At 48.8% G+C, this 19,783-nt stretch overlaps 1 long non-coding RNA gene across 1 annotated transcript; it reads left to right on the plus strand.

Moving 5' to 3' along the window:
* The first annotated feature begins 835 nt into the window (after nucleotides 1–835).
* Nucleotides 836–18,505, plus strand: LOC116501431. The gene is made up of 3 exons (XR_004254429.1): nucleotides 836–857; nucleotides 7,192–7,283; nucleotides 18,440–18,505. It is a non-coding gene; the product is annotated as an uncharacterized LOC116501431 (long non-coding RNA).
* Nucleotides 18,506–19,783: the final 1,278 nt, after the last annotated feature.

Below are 19,783 nucleotides of genomic sequence, written 5' to 3' on the forward strand. Positions count from 1 at the left end.
GATCCCCTCTCAGTCTTCTCTTCTCCAGGCTGAACAGACCCAGGTCTCTCAGTCTTTGCTCATAGGGAAGATGCTCCAGGCCCCGTATCATCTTTGTTGCCCTCCGCTGGACTCTTTCCAGGAGATCCTTGTCTTTTTTTGTACCGGGGAGCCCAGAAGTGGACACAGTACTCCAGGTGAGGCCTGCCCAGGGCAGAGTAGAGGGGGGGATCACCTCCCTTGACCTGCTGGCCACGCTTCTTTTAATGCACGCCAGGATCCCATTGGCCTTCTTGGCCACCAGGGCGCACTGCTGGCTCGTGGTCAACCTGTCGTCCACCAGGACCCGCAGGTCCTTCTCCGCAGAGCTCCTCTCCAGCAGGTCATCCCCCAGCCTGTACCGATACATGCGGTTGTTCCTTCCCAGGTGCAGGACTCTACACTTGCTCTTGTTAAACTTCATTTGGTTTCTTCCCGCCCAGGTCTCGCTGAATGGCAGCACAGCCTTCTGGCGTGTCGGCCACTCCTCCCAGCTTTGTATCATCGGCGTACTTGCGGAGGGTGGACACTATTCCCTCATCAAGGTCGTCGATGAAGATGTTGAACAAGACCGGACCCAGCACCGACCCCTGGGGAACACCGCTAGTCACAGATCTCCAGCCGGACTCTGCGCCACCGATCGCCACCCTCTGAGCTCGGCCAGTCAGCCAGTTCTCAACCCACCTTACCGTCCACTTGTCTATCCCACGCCTTCTCAGCTTTGCTAGCAGGATGTCGTGGGAGACAGTGTCAAAAGCCTTGCTAAAGTCAAGGTAGATGACGTCCACTGCTCTCCCTCCATCAACCCAGCTGGTGATGCCATCATAGAAGGCTACAAGGTTGGTCGAGCACGATTTCCCCTTGGTGAATCCATGCTGACTACTCCTCATAATTTTCTTCTCTTCCAGTGGCTTGGAGATGGCATCCGGAACAAGCTGTTCCAACAGCTTTTTCAGGGACAGAGGTGAGACTGACCTTTCCAAGAGCTCCACATCCTTCTTGTGCTGGGGGCCCCAGGCCTGCACGCAGTATTCCGGGTGGGGTCTCCCAAGAGCAGGGTAGAGGGGGAGAATCTCCTCCCTCTCCCTGCTGGTCACCCCTTTTTTAATGCAGCCCAGGACTTAGTTGGCCTTCCGGGCTGCAAGCGTGCGCTGCTGGCTCACGTCCAGCTTCTCGTCCATCAGGACCCCCAAGTCCTTCTCCGCGGGGCTGCTCTGAAGTTCTTCTCCCAGCCTATAGAGATACCTAGGATTGCCCCAGCCCAAGGTCAACGCCTTGCACTTATGGCATCCCTTCCCTCTATTGTATCGACTGCACCGCTCAGCTTGGTGTCATCTGCAAACTTGCGCGATTCTGTCGTCTATACCATTGCTAAGGGTGTTGAAGAGCACCGGTCCCGAGCCCGACCCCTGAGGGACGCCACTTGTGACTGGCCTCCGGCCAGACATAGAGCCATTGACCACAACCCTTTGGCCGCGACCAGCCAACCAATTCTTTATCCACCCAACAGTCCATCCTTCAAAGCCCTACCTCTGCAATTTAGAGAGAAGAATGTGGTGAGGGACCACATCAAAGGCTTTGCTCGGTCCAGGTAGCATATCCTGTCCCAGGACTGGTTTCAGCCGTAAACAACGAACAGTTATGAAGAGAGATGTAGCTTTGTAAATATTTTTGTTGCCTTGGGTGAATTGGTGTCTGGTCACATTGATTGGCCCACTTGGTAGCTGGGAGATGGCCGACGGGGAGGACTGAGATGTTAAAGCTGCCTGTGGTTGCCTGCCCCCAGCCCCGTCCCCGTGGGCCATCCCGATGGCAGTAGCGCCCGCCTGGAAGCTCAAACTGAAGCGAGCGTATTCTGATGTCATTACCCTCCAAGCCTGTCAGAGAGGCAGAAGCGCTGTGGCCTCCTCAGGCAGGAACTGCACGTGTGGGGACGGCCGCGTCCCTGCCGCCGTGTCGGGCCAGTTTGAGCTCCGCTCTCCGTGCGGCTGCAGGGCACCGCGGACCACGCTTGGGCAGCCTCGGGGGGCGCTGCCTAGTTTTCCAGAAGCTTCCTCCCCAGCTGAGCAGAAACCCAGTTGTGATGCGTCAGGGCTGAGCGCAGGCTTTGTATTCCTTCCCGCCACCCCCTGCACGGGAGGTGCAGCTTTCCCCCTCGGAAACACCAGCAGTTGAAGTGGGGCTCTCAGGGAAGGTTGTGGAGCAAGTTCTGAAAAGGTAAGGCCTGCCCTGGCAAAAGCGGGGATTTGCCTGCAGGGAGCAGCGCCCAAAAGCCACCAGCGCGTTTGGGGTGGAGCTGATAGGGTCATAAATAACGCTTGGGGCTACGAGCGTGAGGTCCCACATCTGGTCCGGGGCAATCCTAAGCACAAATCCAGGCTGGGCGGAGAATGGATTGAGAGCAGCTCTGAGGAGAAGGGCCTGGGGGCGTTGGTTGATGAGAAGCTCGTCAACCGGAGCCGGCAATGCAACGTGTGCTTGCAGCCCGGAAAGCCAACCGTATCCTGGGCCGCATCAAAAGGAGGGTGGCCGGCAGGTGGAGGGAGGTGATTCTCCCTCTCTGCTGCTGTGCTCTTGTGAGGCCCCACCTAGAGTAAGTACTGTGTTCAGCTCTGGGGTCCCCAGCACAAGAAGGACGTGGACGTACTAGAAGGCGTCCAGAGGAGGGCCACGAAGATGACCGGGGGCTGGGGCACCTCTCCTAGGAAGGCAGGCTGAGGGAGTTGGGGTGGTTCGGCCTGGAGAAGAGAAGGCGCCGGGGAGACCTTGGAGGGGCCTTCCAGTACCTAAAGGGGGGGGGGGGCCCTACAGGAAAGCTGGGGAGGGACTCTTTGCCAGGGAGAGGAGCGATAGGGCCAGGAGTAATGGTTTTGAAGTCAGAGAGGGTAGACTTAGGTTGGATAGTTGGAAGCGATTCTTTCCTGAGAGGGGGGTGAGGCACTGGAACGGGTTGCCCAGAGAAGTGGTGGATGCCCTGTCCCTGGACGTGTTTAAGGCCAGGTTGGATGGGGCTTTGAGCAACCTGGTCTAGTGGAAGGTGTCCCTGCCCAGGGCGTGGGGAGGGGGGGTTGGAATTAGGTGATCTTTAAGTAAGGTCCCTGGATTACCCCCTCAGTGGGGAAACAGGGGAGGGTCCTGTCATCAAAAAGCATATAAACTGTGTTTTGGAACTAGTAGGTGCGCTCTCCTGCTTGTGGGGCGCCCGCCATTGCAATCAATCGCGAGTAAATTACTACTTCACTGAGATCCTCGCCTGAGCCTAAGTTATTGGCTACGGAGTGTTTCTCGCAATTTGGGGGCTCGTCCGGGATCCAGTCACCTACCGGGGAGCCCCACCGCCGCAGCAGGAGGAAAGCATGCCCCGCTGATTTCAACGGTCCTGTGCATCGACGGTGGCGGTTCTGCGGAGAGCTGACAGAGGGCCCGAGACTGATTAAAGAGGCAGGATCCGTGAAGTACTGGATAAGAGAAGAAGGTAGGCACTCCGGGTTTGCTAATTGATCCGGTAACTCTGTGCACAGACCAAGGTAAGAAATGTTAAGTATTGCCTTGGGGGTTGGGTGAGACTCTGCGTGATGTGTGATTGAGACGTACTTTTGTACGAAGCGAGTGTGGAGTCCTGATCCGCGGTTCCGTGGCTCCGTGAGGGGTGTGGCCGGAGACGGACAAAGCGTGAGATAAGGGAGAGAAAGGAAGAGTCTCGGGAAATTTGGTGTACGGTAAGCCCTTGCGCAGGGAAGTGCTTGGAAGTACACCAGGGAAACTTGGTGTACGGTAATCCTTGCACGGGGGAAGTGCTTGGAAGTACACCAGGGAATCTGGTAAATTCATAGGTGTGTGGTAGCCCTTGCACGGGGAAGTGCTTGGCAGTACACCCCCATTTTCCAGAATCGGAACGTTAGTGTGAGGTACCCTGCAGGAGGGAAATTTCTGTAGCAGCACGCTGACAAGGGCTAGGAAAAATGGGAAATATCCCTGGGGGAGTGCCTACCAACAGTTCTTCCTGAAGAATGATAAGAAATTGGAAACGTAATCCCAAAATTAGAGGAGATTGTAAAAGGGGAAAAAAAAATAAATAAATATTGTGTATCAGTCTGGACAAAAGAACCAATTAAGGAAACAGCAGTATTTTGGCCAAAATACGGGGCTGATGAAAATTCAGGCTTTACGTTTATGTGTAAACAATAAGCTTCCTTTTTCGGAGAAGGAGCCAAGTTATGCTCCCTATAATCCTAATATTGTACCCGTGGCAGCAGCAGTCACTCCAGGAAGGGAGACAGGGACTGTAGTTAACACTGTCCCTAAAGAAGGATCGTACTCTAGGCTCTGTCAAGAATTAGAACAAGGTAGAAGATATATTGAGAATTTTGCCTTCCCTGGCACTAACAGTGCTAACACTAACGGTGTATCCTCTTAGGTGAACTACCCCCCCTCCTTAGCAGCAGAGAGGTTAGGACTTTTAAGAAGGAGAGGAAGTCTTTATTCGAGGACCCCAACAGCCTAGCTGAACAAATAGACCAGTTCCTAGGACGTGACTTATACTCTTGGGGGAGGGAATTATGCCTATAAGTATGTTGTTTACAGGGAAAGAGATGGGAATGATCAGGAGGAGAGCTGCTATACAAGAATGGGAAAGAGCTCATCCTCCGGGACCAGGGGTACTACCGGCAGAGCAGAAATACCCACTTGCCAATCCTGGCTGGAGTAAGGATAGTGTGCAACACAGAAATCATATGAGAGACTTGGGGTCAGAATGAGAAAGTACTCGGGGATGAGTCCCGAGGACCCGGTATCCCAAGGGCTCTTGAAAGTTCATTGTGTGATTAAAGCCTGGCAAGATATGCAGAAAATGCTCCAGAAGGTGGGGGGATGTAGTGAACAGTCACTGGGGGGCCCTCCTGCGGGAGGCCCTGGAGGTGTGTGTCCGGAGGGGAGATGAGAAGGAAAAGCAGAGAGCGAAACTAATGGTATTGACAGTGCAGCGGGTAGTGAGGCAGAGGGTTGGAGAAAGAGGAAGAAAATCTTCAGGGGGAGTCAGGGCCAGGATGGAAAGGAGAGGAAGAGAGATGAAGGAATGGCAGGCAAAGAAGGCTGCCTGTGTTGTGGCCTGAATCCTAGCAGGGACAGGCTTTGATAAGATGTTTTAAGTGTGACCAAGGATTCCCAGGGGATGCAATGTATGATTACATTGTACCAAGAAAAGACTGCCTGGGGAAATGAGGCCTGTAAGTCTCTCTTTGCTGTTCCTTGTGTGATAGCAACATCGTGGTTCCCCCTGCATTCTCTACAGCTATAGGTAACCATACAGCTTGCCTCTCACGGCAGGGTGTGAGTGCTACCCAGCATCTGGGAGAATTTGCCTTGTGCTACCAAGGACTTGATGGGAAACTGCTCAAGACTTGAGATCCCCACCCAGGGCAGATCTCAGGTGGTACGGTGGAGGGAAGATCTTACGGTCCACCCTACCATATAACTGGGGAGGCACTTGTGCGCTTGTTCGTTTAGCTATACCCTTCACCCTGGCATTTGAAAGAGAAACATCACAAATACCCAGAAGAAGTTAAAGAAGCTTAGGAGTATCATTCGATGACAGAGTATACGTAGATTCTATTGGGGTGCCTAGAGGAGTTTCCGGTGAACAGAAAGCCAGGAATCAAATTGCTGCAGGGTTTGAGTCACTGTTCTGGTGGGTAACGATCGATAAGAATGTGGATTGGATTAATTATATTTATTCTAATCAGCGGAGAGTCATAAATTATACAAGGGATGCGATGAGAGGAATTGCCGAACAACTAGATCACAGAATCACAGAATTTCCTAGGTTGGAAGAGACCTCAAGGTCATCGAGTCCAACCTCCAACCTAACGCTAACAGCCCTCCACTAAACCATATCACTAAGCTCTACAAAAGAGCTTATCTACTAAGCTCTAGATGGCACCAGCAAACTGGCTTGGGAAAACAGAACATCATTAGGTATGATGCTCGCGGAGGAAGGAGGTGGGGGGTGTGTGTGTGATACTGAGCAACCATTGTTGCACTCTTACACCCAGCAATACTGCCCCAGATGGCTCAGTAACTAGAGCATTGCAAGGGCTTACCACCCTTGCCAGTGAATTGGCAGAAAAAGTAGGCATATTTACATCCTTGATCGTAGTTGTAGGAGTTTTGACAGCCATTGGTTGCTGCATTATCCCCCGTGTAAGAGGACTAGTACAGTGGTTAACTGAAACCGCACTATTGAAACAAATGACCATGGAGCCACCACCTTACTCAGATAAGGTGATAATGAGGAGATGGAAAGCAAAGAAAGCGAAGGAGAAGACGAAATCTACCAAATTACACCTTAGAGAAAGGTCTTTCAAAAATCAACGGTTTATAAAGAAGAAAAGGGGGGAATTGTCATTTATAACAGTTGGGGGCTCGTCCGGGATGGCTTTGGTTCCTGAATTCTGATTTGATCTAGGAGAGGCGCCTCACCATTTGGTGGCTCCTGTTCGAGTCAGGTCGGGACTAATGGCATCTTGAACCTGAATAAAGGTAAGCAAAGAATTTGATTTTGTTACGAGCTCCCTTGCCGGCTGCAGCACTGTATTTTGCCCGTAATTCTGCGCGCGAAGATCCAAGCGAAGACGATGGAGTCGTAAGCATTTAAGGCGTATACCGTTTGGTTGGGTGGAATTCGGTTGCCTGCGTGTGTAAGAGTGTGACTGAGACGGAACTTAGTTCCGAAGCGAGTGTGGAGGTCTTCTAACCGCGGCTCCAGTCTCCCGCGAGGGACTTGGCCGGTGAAGGACCGAAGCGATTCCTATAGGATTCGTGGGTGGGTGATAGGTCCTGAACCCCCTGCAAGACACTCTTACTAAGGTAACCAAGGGCTGTGGGAATTGCCATAGTAAAATTCCTAGATGGGTCAGACAGAACTGAAGACCAAGGACCAGAAGAAAGGGAGCAAATTACCAGACATACCACCAGAAAGTCCATTAGGAATAATGATTAGCGGACGCCCCTAGGTGCAGCCTGAGTGTTTTGCTCGGAGGGGACTCCGCTCTCGGCCGCTCACCGCAGGAGCAGACAAAGGCCTCCTGAAGCTGCGGACAAGCGGTATGTTTTCAGCTGCTGGAGGGATACTAACTGGAGTGTTAATAATTGTATGTCTTATTCTTAAATGTGCAGGTATTTTGTGTTGAAAGCATTTGTGTAAGGGTTTGAAACCAAGTGGAATGAGTCACTCCACGAAGAACACAGTCAGAGGCAATACTTGTTTGGTTGGTTATCATTCTAAATTATATTCTTGTGGTATGAATGAGATGTGCTAGAGGCCTCTCTGTGTGATTGCATGATTGTGCTGTGGGAGTGAGACGCAGCGTCGCTGCGAAGCGAGTGTGGAGTTCCGATCCGCGGTTCCGTGTTCTCCGTGAGGGGAGCGGCCGGAGACGAACGAAGTGCGTGACAGACTGAAAAGAAGTGCTGTTTTATCCAAGTGTTGATTGGTGGTGCCCAATATGTGGGCCTGGCAGTGTATCTTGTGATCCTATTTTTGCTCTTAAATGCTTTGAGTGTGACAAGAAAAAAGGCGGGAGCATTATCTAAGTAACTAACAGTTTAGAAGCCTTGGTGTATTTGCTGTGGTGTTTGGTCAGTTTCCCAAGTACTGGAGAGGGGGAGGGGGCTGACTGATTATCGAAGCGGTAGAACGGAGAGAGTCATTTCTTTGGTGGTTCGGGTTTGAGCCCTGGGAATCCGGTAAGAAGGGGGAGAGCGAATTTATTTAGGCCTCAATACCTTTTTAAAGCCCCCATATTGACGGATACACAGGAGTGATGATCCCTTGTTTTGTATGGGCTTACTAAGAAAGTGCATGAGAAAAATCGGCATTCGGCTTGAAATTCGGTCCTGTTGAAATGTAAATTTTGTGGAAAAGGTGGTCATGTTCGTCTAGAAGACGGAAGGCTGAGTGCTTCAGCTCTTTTCCTGAAGTTCCGTGGATTTATGATTGGAACGGGGCTCCTTAATAATCTGAAATAGTAAAGTTTGTATGCGGGAAGAAGCATTTAATCCCAGAGAACTGGGACATTTGGGAAGAAGATTAGGAAAAGATAGTAAAAAGGTTTGCGTGGAAATTGAAACAAAGGGCGGCAACTAATAAGGAACAGTAATAAATAAATAAAAGGGAATGGAAAATCAAAGAAATGAGTAATATCCAAAACAAAGACGTTTTAAAGAAAGCCTCCTTGGGTGCATATTGGCACATTCGAAGGATATTGTTAGAACTTGGAGCGCAGAAAGGAAGAGGACTTCCACTAAGTATTGCAATCAGTGGTGGCCACTACATAAGCTAAATGGCCACTTTATGGATCAGTCGACTGTAACACTATCTTGCAACTAATGTTTTTGAGGAGAGAAGGAAAATAGGATGAAGTGTAGTATACTGATACGTTGTTTCAGCATCTTAGAGAGAAAAGGAGTGGAATTAATTGGCCCTTGACTGAGCCTTTGGTGTTGGCATGAGAAAAGTACAGGCTGGAGAAAGATAAAAGGAAGTGTTAAAAGAGTTGTGGACGGTGTTAAAGGTGTGGCATGTAGTATTTAACAGAGCTGTTTGAAGTTGAATGAGCAGGGAAAGAGGATGTAGGAATGTTAATAGTTCTGCCTCAACAGGAGGCTGTGATCTCAAAATCACCGGTGTGAGCCCTTTGGGGCAGAGGAACCATGATGGGTCCGAGAGAGTTGTCATGGAAACAGAAGGGCAGCTAACTCTTAAAACAACCTGAGTTTATGAGTGAGCTCAGATTGCCGATGGGACCGCTCAGGGAACTGTTGACAATTGCATTCCCCTGACCGACCCCCCACTGAGACTATAGCCACCCCGGAAATAATGAACGGTAAATACCAAAATCTGGTTAAATTGGGAATGGAGAATCAGTTCCAACAAGGTCCAAAAGAAACCCCTATGGAACTTTTGGACCAACTTTGAAATGCAATGGAAAACAAAACAAACAAACGAAACTGGAGAAAATAGGGGCTAAGTTAGAACAAGGAAAATGGACGGTGCCAGACAGGCGAGAGATACTGCCAAAAGCTTACGCGAAGCAAATATTGGGACGTTTGCATGCACAAACACATTGGGGTACAAAGGTGTTAACTGATCATTTGCTAAAACAGTTTGGTTACGTGTTTTTTTTTTTGTTTTTTTTTTTGAAATAGCAAAGCAAATTACACCACGTTGCTTACCTTGTCAGAAGATAAATAAGAAAGTGTTTCGACAAGCAGCCACGGGAGGGAGAAAAACAGCTTATGGGCCTTCCGAGAGAGTACAAGTTGATTTCACTGAATTGCCCAAGGTAGGGAGGATAAAATATCTATTGGTAATAGTAGATCATTTAATGCAATGGGTAGAAGCTTATCCCGTAGCATGAGCTACGGCACAAATGGTGGTAAAAATTCTATTAGAACACCTGATACCTAAATATGGGATAATCCAGTACATTGACTCTGCTCAGGGCACACAGCTTAGTTCTAAAATAATAAAAGTATTCTGTCAATCATTGGGTGTTCAGTGGGAATACCATACTCCGTGGCACCCACAAAGCTCAGGGAAAGTAGAAATCATTGAATTGAATTGAATCAAACAATAAAACAACAATTGGCTAAATCAATGATCGAGACACAAATGCCCTGGATGAAATGCTTACCATTGGCACTTCTAAACATAAGAACTAAACCACACAGTGAGACTGGATTATCGCCATATGAAATGTTATATGGTATGCCTTATTCTCAAGGGATGCCTCTAGGCAACAATGTAGTTGAGGGTCGTAATTATATATTTCTGGATGCTACTATTGGAAGGAGATTACAAGAGCTAAGAGAAATTGGAGTGATGGCTCAAACACCACCTTTAGGATTTGCTATTCATAAGATAGAACCAGGAGACAAGGTCTTAATAAAAACCTGGAGGGAAGAATCATTGAACCCCCGATGGGAGGGACCGTACCTTGTTTTACTTACTACTGAAACAGCTGTGAGAACAGCAGAAAGGGGTTGGACCCGCACATCCAGAATAAAAGGACCAATAAATACCGAAACTTGGAGGGTTGAGTCCGCTCCTGGGGAACTGAAATTAAAGCTAAAGAAGAACTAATGTTCTGGCAGTGACGCTCTGCATGAATTAAGGATGCCAAATAAGGGGGACGAGCCTGAAGGGAAGAAAGGGAGAAGGCAAGACCGGGGCAGGACCCTCGACTGCGGTGTGCATGGTCTACCGAGGGAGGCAACCCCTACGGGTATTGACTGCCGAGTGAGAGGGCCTCGACCGGACTTCTCCCGCACTAAGGTTAGGTTGTCCCGATGTCCTGGTTTCAGTTAGAACAGAATTAATTTTCTTCCTAGTAGCTGGTGGAATGCTGTGTTTTGGCTTAGGATGAGAAGAGTGCTGATAACACCCTGATGTTTTAATTGTTGCAGAGCAGTGCTTATACCAAGCCAAGGACATCTCAGCCTTTTGCTCTGTCCTGCCAACAGGCAGGCTGGGGGTGCAGTAAGAGCTGGGAGGGGACAGACCCAGGACAGGTGACCCAAACTAGCCAAAGGGGTATTCCATACCATCTGACGTCATGCTAAACAATATATAGGGGTGGCTAGCCGGGGGGAGGGGGCCGGACTGCTCGGGGTTAAGCTGGGCATCGGTCAGCGGGTGGTGAGCAATTGCATTGTGCATCACTTGTTTGTACATATTATTAGTAGTAGTACTATTATCATCATTGTATTATTATTATTATTATTATTATTTTCCTGTCTTATTAAACTGTCTTTATCTCAACTCACGGGCTTCACTTTCCATTTCTCTCCCCCATCCCAGAGAGGGAGGGGGGAGGGTGAGCGAACGGCTGCGTGGTGTTTAGCTGCCAGCCGGGTTAAACCACGACAGTCTTTTTGGCGCCCAACGTGGGGCTCGAAAGGTTGAGATAACGGCAGATCTGACCAGAGTGTGTTAAACTAAAATTGGTGTATTAGACCTGCTTAATAGTCACTTGTCATAATGCTGATTGCTTTAATCTCAACTCTGCTGCGCCTGTTTTCCAAATTGAGTATTATAGCACGTTATTTTCTTTATGTGCTCTCTGTCATGTTGTTTATCCTCTCCGGGCCCTGGTTTCAGACCATTATGGTACTGTGTGTTGTATCAGTGGCTTATGAGATGATGAAATATCTTGCCATGACTCTAACCTGGTATTTGTACTCAGTAACATCTTCGATTCTATACTTTGGAAACTGTATTTTGGAAACTATTAGCAATTATATCTGTTGCCTTTTTTCATTAGGGAGTCAATCTGTGGAGGGGAAAGGGGAAGATAATTTTTCTTACTTGATCACTCTCCCTTTCTCCTTCACCACCCCTGTACCCTCCTTGATCACTCTCCCTTCCTCCTTCACCACCCTCTTATCCTCCAAGCTTGTTACAATAGCTCTCCAAGATATTGAATATCCTTGGGATACTCAGACCAGCATAGTCCTGTTGTTCTGCCTCCTGAATGCGCTTCAGGTTCTGCTTAAAGTTAAACAACTACTTAGGAAGCTCATCCGGAGATCTGCCCGGAGGCAGTATAGTTGTGGGTGGCAGGGAGTATGGGAGGATATGGGCAGGCATCTAGACTAGTTGGCACCCCCAGTGTTTTGGAAATTCACCCCTGAACAACTGCAAAATCCTCAAAAACTGGCAGAATGCTTGAAAAAAAGGTGTCGCGATTCTGGCAGTTCCAAAGTAACACAAATCATTGTAACATGCTGGGGCCTGGCTCATGCCTATTGTGCTGCCATGGATACTGCTATCAACTTAGTGACAGACCCTGCGGCCACTCCAAGTCCCGTGACAGATCCAACGGTCACTGTGACCCCTACGGTGGATTCTGCAGCCGCTCCAGTCTCAGCTCCTGCAGCCGCTCCAGCTCCGGTTCCTACAGCCGCTCCAGTTCAAGCTCCTGCAGCCACTCCAGCTCCTGCAGCTGGGTCAGAGAAACGAGCTGTAGCAGTGCAAGTTGACCCTGCAGAGGGTATTCCAACCTCTGTGGCAGACCCTGTAACAAGGTCAGAGAAACGAGCAGTAGCAGTGCAAGCTGCCCCTGTAGAGAAGGTGAAAAAATGGTATAGAGATTCAGGTCGTTTAGAACGCAGAGAATCTTCTGCCAAATCTAGGTATAGAGACGACGGAGACGACGACGACGCTGGGCCATCAAGGGTTCAGGAGGAGGAAGATGAGGATGCCGAAAAATCAACAGTAACTACCCGAAGCCTAAACGAGCGTGAGTTACGAGATGTGCGAAAAGATTTTGGTCGCTGTATAGGTGAGCAGCTTGTCACCTGGCTGCTCCGATGCTGGGACTCTGGAGCCAATTGTGTGGAATTAGACGGCAGGGAAGCCAAGCGACTGGGATCCCTTGCTAGAGATGCAGGCATTGACAAAGCAATTGCAGATGGAGCACAATCTCACAGCCTCTGGAGGCGTCTCCTCTCAGCTGTGAGGGAAAGGTATCCCTTCAAGGAAGAACTTTTATGTCTACCAGGCAAGTGGACCACTATGGAGAAGGGAATCCAGTACCTGAGAGAATTAGCCGTACGGGAAGTGATTTATGAGGATCCAGACCTCAGACAAACATCCAAAGATCCAGATGAAGTCAGGTGTACGCGACCCATGTGGCAGAAGTTTGTACGGAGTGCACCATCATCATATGCCAGCTCATTGGCAATAATGGCCTGGAAAGAGGATGAGGAACCCACAGTGGATGAAGTGGCTAAACAACTCCGGCAGTACGAAGAAAGTCTCTCCTCTTCCTTACAGGCCTGCGTCTCAGCTGTGGAGAAACTTTCTGAAGAGTTCCACCAACTGGAAGAGAATCTATCTTCCTCCCCACCTGAACCAACCAGTGTCCACCGACCAAAAGAGAACACTGTGGAGAAACTTTCTGGAAAGGTTCACCAACTTGAAGAGAGATTATTCTCCTCTGCACCTGTACAGAGCAGTGTCTCAGCTATCAGGGGTAGGCGTTCATCCACACAAGGAAGACGATATGGTGGGTACTCACCCCGTGCCACCCTGTGGTTTTATTTACGAGACCATGGAGAGGACATGAGAAAATGGGATGGAAAATCTACCGCGACCCTAGAGGCAAGGGTACGTGAGTTGCAAAAGAAAACAATCAAGAAAAAGGGATTCTCTGAAAAGTTTGCTGCTCCAACTTCCAGCAGACAGTCCTTCAAACACAGAAACAAAGAAGATTCCGACCAGGATTAGGGAGGCCCTGCCTCCAGCCAGGGGGAGGAAAGGGACAATCGAGTTTATTGGACTGTGTGGATTCGATGGCCTGGCACGTCAGACGCACAGAAGTATAAGGCTTTAGTAGACACCGGTGCACAATGTACTCTAATGCCATCGAGATATAAAGGACCAGAGCCCATCTATATTTGTGGAGTGACAGGCGGATCTCAGCAGTTGACTGTATTGGAGGCTGAAGTGAGTCTGACTGGGAATGAGTGGGAAAAGCACCGCATTGTGACTGGCCCGGATGCTCCATGTATCCTTGGCATAGACTATCTTAGAAGAGGATATTGCAAGGACCCAAAAGGAAAAGGGTTCCGGTGGGCTTTTGGTATAGCTGCCTTAGAGACAGAGGGCATTAAACAATTATCTACCTTGCCTGGTCTCTCAGAGGACCCCTCTGTTGTGGGGTTGCTGAGGGTCGAAGAACAGCAAGTGCCAATCGCTACCACAACTGTGCACCGGCGGCAATATCGCACTAACCGAGACTCCCTGATTCCCATCCATAAGCTAATTCGTCAATTGGAGAGCCAAGGAGTGATCAGCAAGACTCATTCACCTTTCAATAGTCCCATATGGCCAGTGCGAAAGTCTAATGGCGAGTGGAGACTAACAGTGGACTATCGTGGCCTGAACGAAGTGACGCCACCACTGAGTGCTGCAGTGCCGGACATGCTGGAACTTCAGTACGAACTTGAATCGAAGGCAGCCAAGTGGTACGCCACAATTGATATCGCTAATGCATTTTTCTCCATCCCTCTAGCAGCAGAGTGCAGGCCACAGTTTGCTTTCACTTGGAGGGGAGTCCAATATACTTGGAATCGACTGCCCCAGGGGTGGAAACACAGCCCTACCATTTGCCATGGACTGATCCAGTCTGCGCTGGAGCAGGGGGAAGCTCCTGAACACCTGCAGTACATCAATGACATTATTGTGTGGGGTGACACAGCAGAGGAAGTTTTCGAGAAACGGAAGAAAATAGTCCAAATCCTTCTGAAAGCCGGTTTTGCCATAAAACAAAATAAAGTCAAAGGACCTGCACGAGAGATCCAGTTTTTAGGAATAAAATGGCAAGATGGACGTCGTCAAATCCCAATGGACGTGACCAACAAAATAACAGCTATGTCTCCACCAACTAGCAAAAAAGAAACACAGACTTTCCTAGGTGTTGTGGGGTTTTGGAGAATGCACATCCCAAATTACAGTCTGATTGTAAACCCGCTCTACCAAGTAACCCGTAAGAAGAATGAGTTTGAATGGGGCCCTGAACAACGACAAGCCTTTGAACAAATTAAGCAGGAAATAGTTCATGCAGTAGCCCTTGGGCCAGTTCGAACAGGAACAGATGTTAAGAATGTGCTCTACACTGCAGCCGGGGAGAATGGCCCCACCTGGAGCCTCTGGCAGAAAGAACCTGGGGAAACTCGAGGTCGGCCCCTGGGGTTTTGGAGCCGGGGATACAGAGGGTCTGAGGCCCGCTATACTCCAACTGAAAAGGAGATATTGGCAGCATATGAAGGAGTTCGATCTACTTCAGAGGTGGTCGGTACTGAAGCGCAGCTCCTCCTAGCACCCCGATTGCCGGTACTAGGCTGGATGTTCAAGGGAAGGGTCTCTTCTACGCATCATGCAACTGATGCTACATGGAGCAAGTGGGTTGCACTGATCACTCAGCGGGCTCGAATAGGAAACCCCAGTCGCCCAGGAATATTGGAAGTGATTATGGACTGGCCAGAAGGCAAATACTTTGGGATATCATCAGAGGAGGAGGTGGGTCGTGCTGAAGAAGCCCCACTGTACAACCAGTTACCAGAGAATGAAAAGAAATATGCCCTGTACACTGATGGGTCCTGTCGTATTAGTGGGGAAGCATCGGAGATGGAAGGCTGCTGTATGGAGTCCTACATGATGAGTTGCAGAAGCTGCTGAGGGAGAAGGTGAATCGAGTCAGTTTGCAGAAGTGAAGGCCATTCAGCTGGCTTTAGACATTGCTGAACGAGAAAAATGGCCAGTTCTCTATCTCTACACCGATTCATGGATGGTAGCAAATGCCCTGTGGGGATGGTTACAGCAATGGAAGCAAAACAACTGGAAGCGTAGGGGCAAACCCATCTGGGCTGCTGCATTGTGGCAAGATATTGCTGCTCGGGTAGAGAACCTGGCTGTGAAAGTATGTCACGTAGATGCTCGTGTGCCCAAGAATCGGGCTACTGAAGAACATCAGAACAACCAGCAGGTGGATCAGGCTGCTAAGATTGAAGTAGCTCAGGTGGTTCTGGATTGGCAGCATAAAGGTGAATTATTTATAGCCCGATGGGCCCATGACACCTCAGGCCATCAAGGTAGAGATGCAACATACAGATGGGCTCGTGATCAAGGGGTGGACCTGACCATGGACGCTATAGCACAGGTTATTCATGACTGTGAAACATGTGCTGCAATCAAGCAAGCCAAACGGTCAAAGCCTCTTTGGTATGGAGGACGATGGCTGAAATATAAATATGGAGAGGCCTGGCAGATTGATTACATCACACTCCCTCAAACTCACAATGGCAAGCGCCACGTACTTACAATGGTGGAAGCAACCACCGGATGGCTGGAAACATATCCTGTGCCTCATGCCACCGCCCGGAACACTATCCTGGGCCTTGAAAAGCAAGTCCTATGGCGACATGGCACCCCAGAAAGAATAGAGTCAGACGATGGAACTCATTTCCGAAACAACCTTATAGACACTTGGGCCAAAGAACATGGTATTGAGTGGGTGTATCACATCCCCTATCATGCACCAGCCTCCGGGAAAGTTGAACGATACAATGGACTGTTAAAGACTACATTGAAAGCAATGGGCGCTGGGACATTCAAAAACTGGGATACGCATTTGGCAAAGGCCACCTGGCTAGTCAATACTAGGGGATCTGCCAACCGAGCTGGACCTGCCCAATCAAACCTGTTACGTACTGTAGATGGGGATAAAGTTCCTGTAGTGCATGTAAGAAATATGCTGGGTAAAACAGTCTTGGCTACTCCTGCCTCAGGAAAAGGCAAACCCATTCGTGGAATTGTTTTCGCTCAGGGACCTGGATACACTTGGTGGGTGATGCAAAAGAACGGAGAGGTCCGGTGTGTACCTCAAGGAGATTTAATACTGGGTGAGAATAGCCCATGAACTGAATTGTACCATGTTAATTACTATATAATACTGTATGTTACCACTACCATGACTACTATAGGTGACTAATTAGAATGTATGGAAAAGAGTGTAACCTGAGCATGACATAAATGGTATGGAATAAGGGGTGGATAGATGTCCTGGTTTCAGTTAGAACAGAATTAATTTTCTTCCTAGTAGCTGGTGGAATGCTGTGTTTGGGCTTAGGATGAGAAGAGTGCTGATAACACCCTGATGTTTTAATTGTTGCAGAGCAGTGCTTATACCAAGCCAAGGACATCTCAGCCTTTTGCTCTGTCCTGCCAACAGGCAGGCTGGGGGTGCAGTAAGAGCTGGGAGGGGACAGACCCAGGACAGGTGACCTGAACTAGCCAAAGGGGTATTCCATACCATCTGACGTCATGCTAAACAATATATAGGGGTGGCTAGCCGGGGGGAGGGGGCCGGACTGCTCGGGGTTAAGCTGGGCATCGGTCAGCGGGTGGTGAGCAATTGCATTGTGTATCACTTGTTTGTACATATTAGTAGTAGTACTATTATTATCATTGTATTATTATTATTATTATTATTATTATTATTTTCCTGTCTTATTAAACTGTCTTTATCTCAACTCACGGGCTTCACTTTCCATTTCTCTCCCCCGCCCCAGAGAGGGAGGGGGGAGGGTGAGCGAACGGCTGCGTAGTGTTTAGCTGCCAGCCGGGTTAAACCACGACACCCGAGAAAATAACATAAGAACCTTTTTTTTAAACCCATATAAAATTGTGATTTGTTTTCCAGGAGCTGGATCACGCCGACAGGCTGAACTGAATGGTAACACAAGCCCCAATCGACCCTGAAAGCGGGCCCAACCCCTTGACTGAAGGCGTCTTGCCTATTATGATCTGTGAGGAATGTTTTAACAATTCGTGTCAATGGAGAGCTTGAAGGAAAATGTATTCGTATGTTCTTTCCTTGAAGTCTCTGATACCTGGGGGTTTCAGAACAACTGCTAACTGTTCTGGCTTCTGAACGGGACACTATGCAAGCCCCTGATATCTGGCCAGGAGATTAAGGAGAAGGGAAAAGCTGAAGGACGGCTAAAAGACAAAGCTCGCAGGGAACGCTGTGCAAGCTTTTGACATGCAGCCAAGGAGTACAAAGAAGAAGGACAAGAAAAAAAAAGCTGGAGGGGAAGACTATGAGCCTTCATCATGGAAGACCCCCAGAGGGACCACCAGAGACTGATACGCATGCTCCAGTAGGAGGGTTCAGATTCCGGAACTAATTATAATAACTCCGTTGTGGTTTTCTTTTTTAGAAATAGTAATGAATATGTATTAGTCTAGGAGCATAAAAAATCAGCATCTTGATGTAACGGGTGTGCGACTAGGTGGAGCGGAGACTCCTGGCGCACCCAGCGCTGTTTGCTTACCTCTATTCTTTTAATAAATTGTAAACTTTGATTATAGTCCTCTTTTGGGACTGAGCTATTTATAACAACTTGGGGGCTCGTCCGGGATGGTTTTGGTTCCTGGATTTTAATCTAGGAGAGGCGCCCCACCATTTGGTGGCTCCTGTCCGGAACCAATGCCATTTGAACCTGAATAAAGGTAAGCAAAGATTTTGTTTTTGTTATGAGCTCCCTTGCCGGCTGCAGCATTGTTTTTGCCCGTAATTCTGCGCGCGAAGATCTGGACGAAGACGACAGAGTCGTAAGTGTTTAAGGCGTATACCGTTCAGTTGGGTGGGATTCGGTTGCCTGCGTGTGTGTAAGAGTGTGACTGAGACGGAACTTAGTTCCGAAGCGAGTGCGGAGGTCTTCTAACCGATAAGCAAATATTGGGACGTTTGCATGCACAAACACATTGGGGTACACAGGTGTTAAGTGACCATTTACTAAAACAATTTGGTTGCATTGTTGTTTTTTGTTTTTTGTTTGTTTTTTTTTGAAATAGCAAAGCCAATTACACCACGTTGCTTACCTTGTCAGAAGATAAATAAGAAAGTGTTTCGACAAGCAGCCACGGGAGGGAGAAAAACAGCTTATGGGCCTTCCGAGAGAGTACAAGTTGATTTCACTGAATTGCCCAAGGTAGGGAGGATAAAGTATGTATTGGTAATAGTAGATCATTTAATGCAATGGGTAGAAGCTTATCCCGTAGCACGAGCTACGGCACAAATGGTGGCAAAAATTTTATTAGAACACCTGATACCTAGATATGGGATAATACAGTACATTGGTTCTGATCAGGGCACACACTTTACTTCTAAAATAATAAGATTATTATGTCAATCATTGGGTATTCAGTGGGAATATTCTAAGTGGTATTGGAATATTCTAAGTGGTATTCTTTATCTGCTAGATTATTTCCTCTGGTGTGGTAATCTAATTAGGTATTCAGTGGGAAAATTCTAAGGAGAATCTCCATCCTTTACTGGATGCGGGGGGGAAACCTTGTTACAAAAGATGAGGAAAAGGTGGAGGTGCTTATGCCTTCTTTGCCTCAGTCTTTAGCGGCAATACCGGTTGTTCTCTGGATACCCAGTACCCTGAGCTGGCAGAAGGGGATGGGGGGCTGAATGTGGCCCTCACTATCCACGAAGAAATGGTTGGTGACCTGGTACGGCACTTGGATGCGCGCAAGTCGATGTGGCCGGATGGGATCCACCCGAGGGTACTGAGAGAACTGGCAGAGGAGCTGGCCAAGGCGCTTACCATCATTTATCAACAGTCCTGGCTATCGGGGGAGGTCCCAGTTGACTGGCGGCTAGGAAATGTGACGCCCATCTACAAGAAGGGCCGTAGGGCAGACCCGGGCAACTATAGGCCTGTCAGTTTGACCTCAGTGCCAGGGAAGCTCATGGAGCAGATTATCTTGAGAGCCATCACGCGGCACTTGCAGGGCAAGCAGGCGATCAGGCCCAGTCAGCATGGGTTTCTGAAAGGCAGGTCCTGCTTGACGAGCCTGATCTCCTTCTATGACAAAGTGACGCGCTTGGTGGATGAGGGAAAGGCTGTGCATGTGGTCTACCTTGACTTCAGCAAGGCTTTTGACACCGTTTCCCACAGCATTCTCCTCAAGAAACTGGCTGCTCTTGGCTTGGACTGGCGCACGCTTCGTTGGGTTAGAAACTGGCTGGATAGCCGGGCCCAAAGAGTCGTGGTAAATGGAGTCAAATCCAGTTGGAGGCCGGTTACTAGTGGTGTTCCCCAGGGCTCGGTGCTGGGGCCAGTCCTCTTTAATATCTTCATCGATGATCTGGATGAGGGCATTGAGTGTACCCTCAGTAAGTTCGCA

Source organism: Aythya fuligula, chromosome W, assembly GCF_009819795.1.
Source record: "Aythya fuligula isolate bAytFul2 chromosome W, bAytFul2.pri, whole genome shotgun sequence".
NCBI lineage: Eukaryota > Metazoa > Chordata > Aves > Anseriformes > Anatidae > Aythya > Aythya fuligula.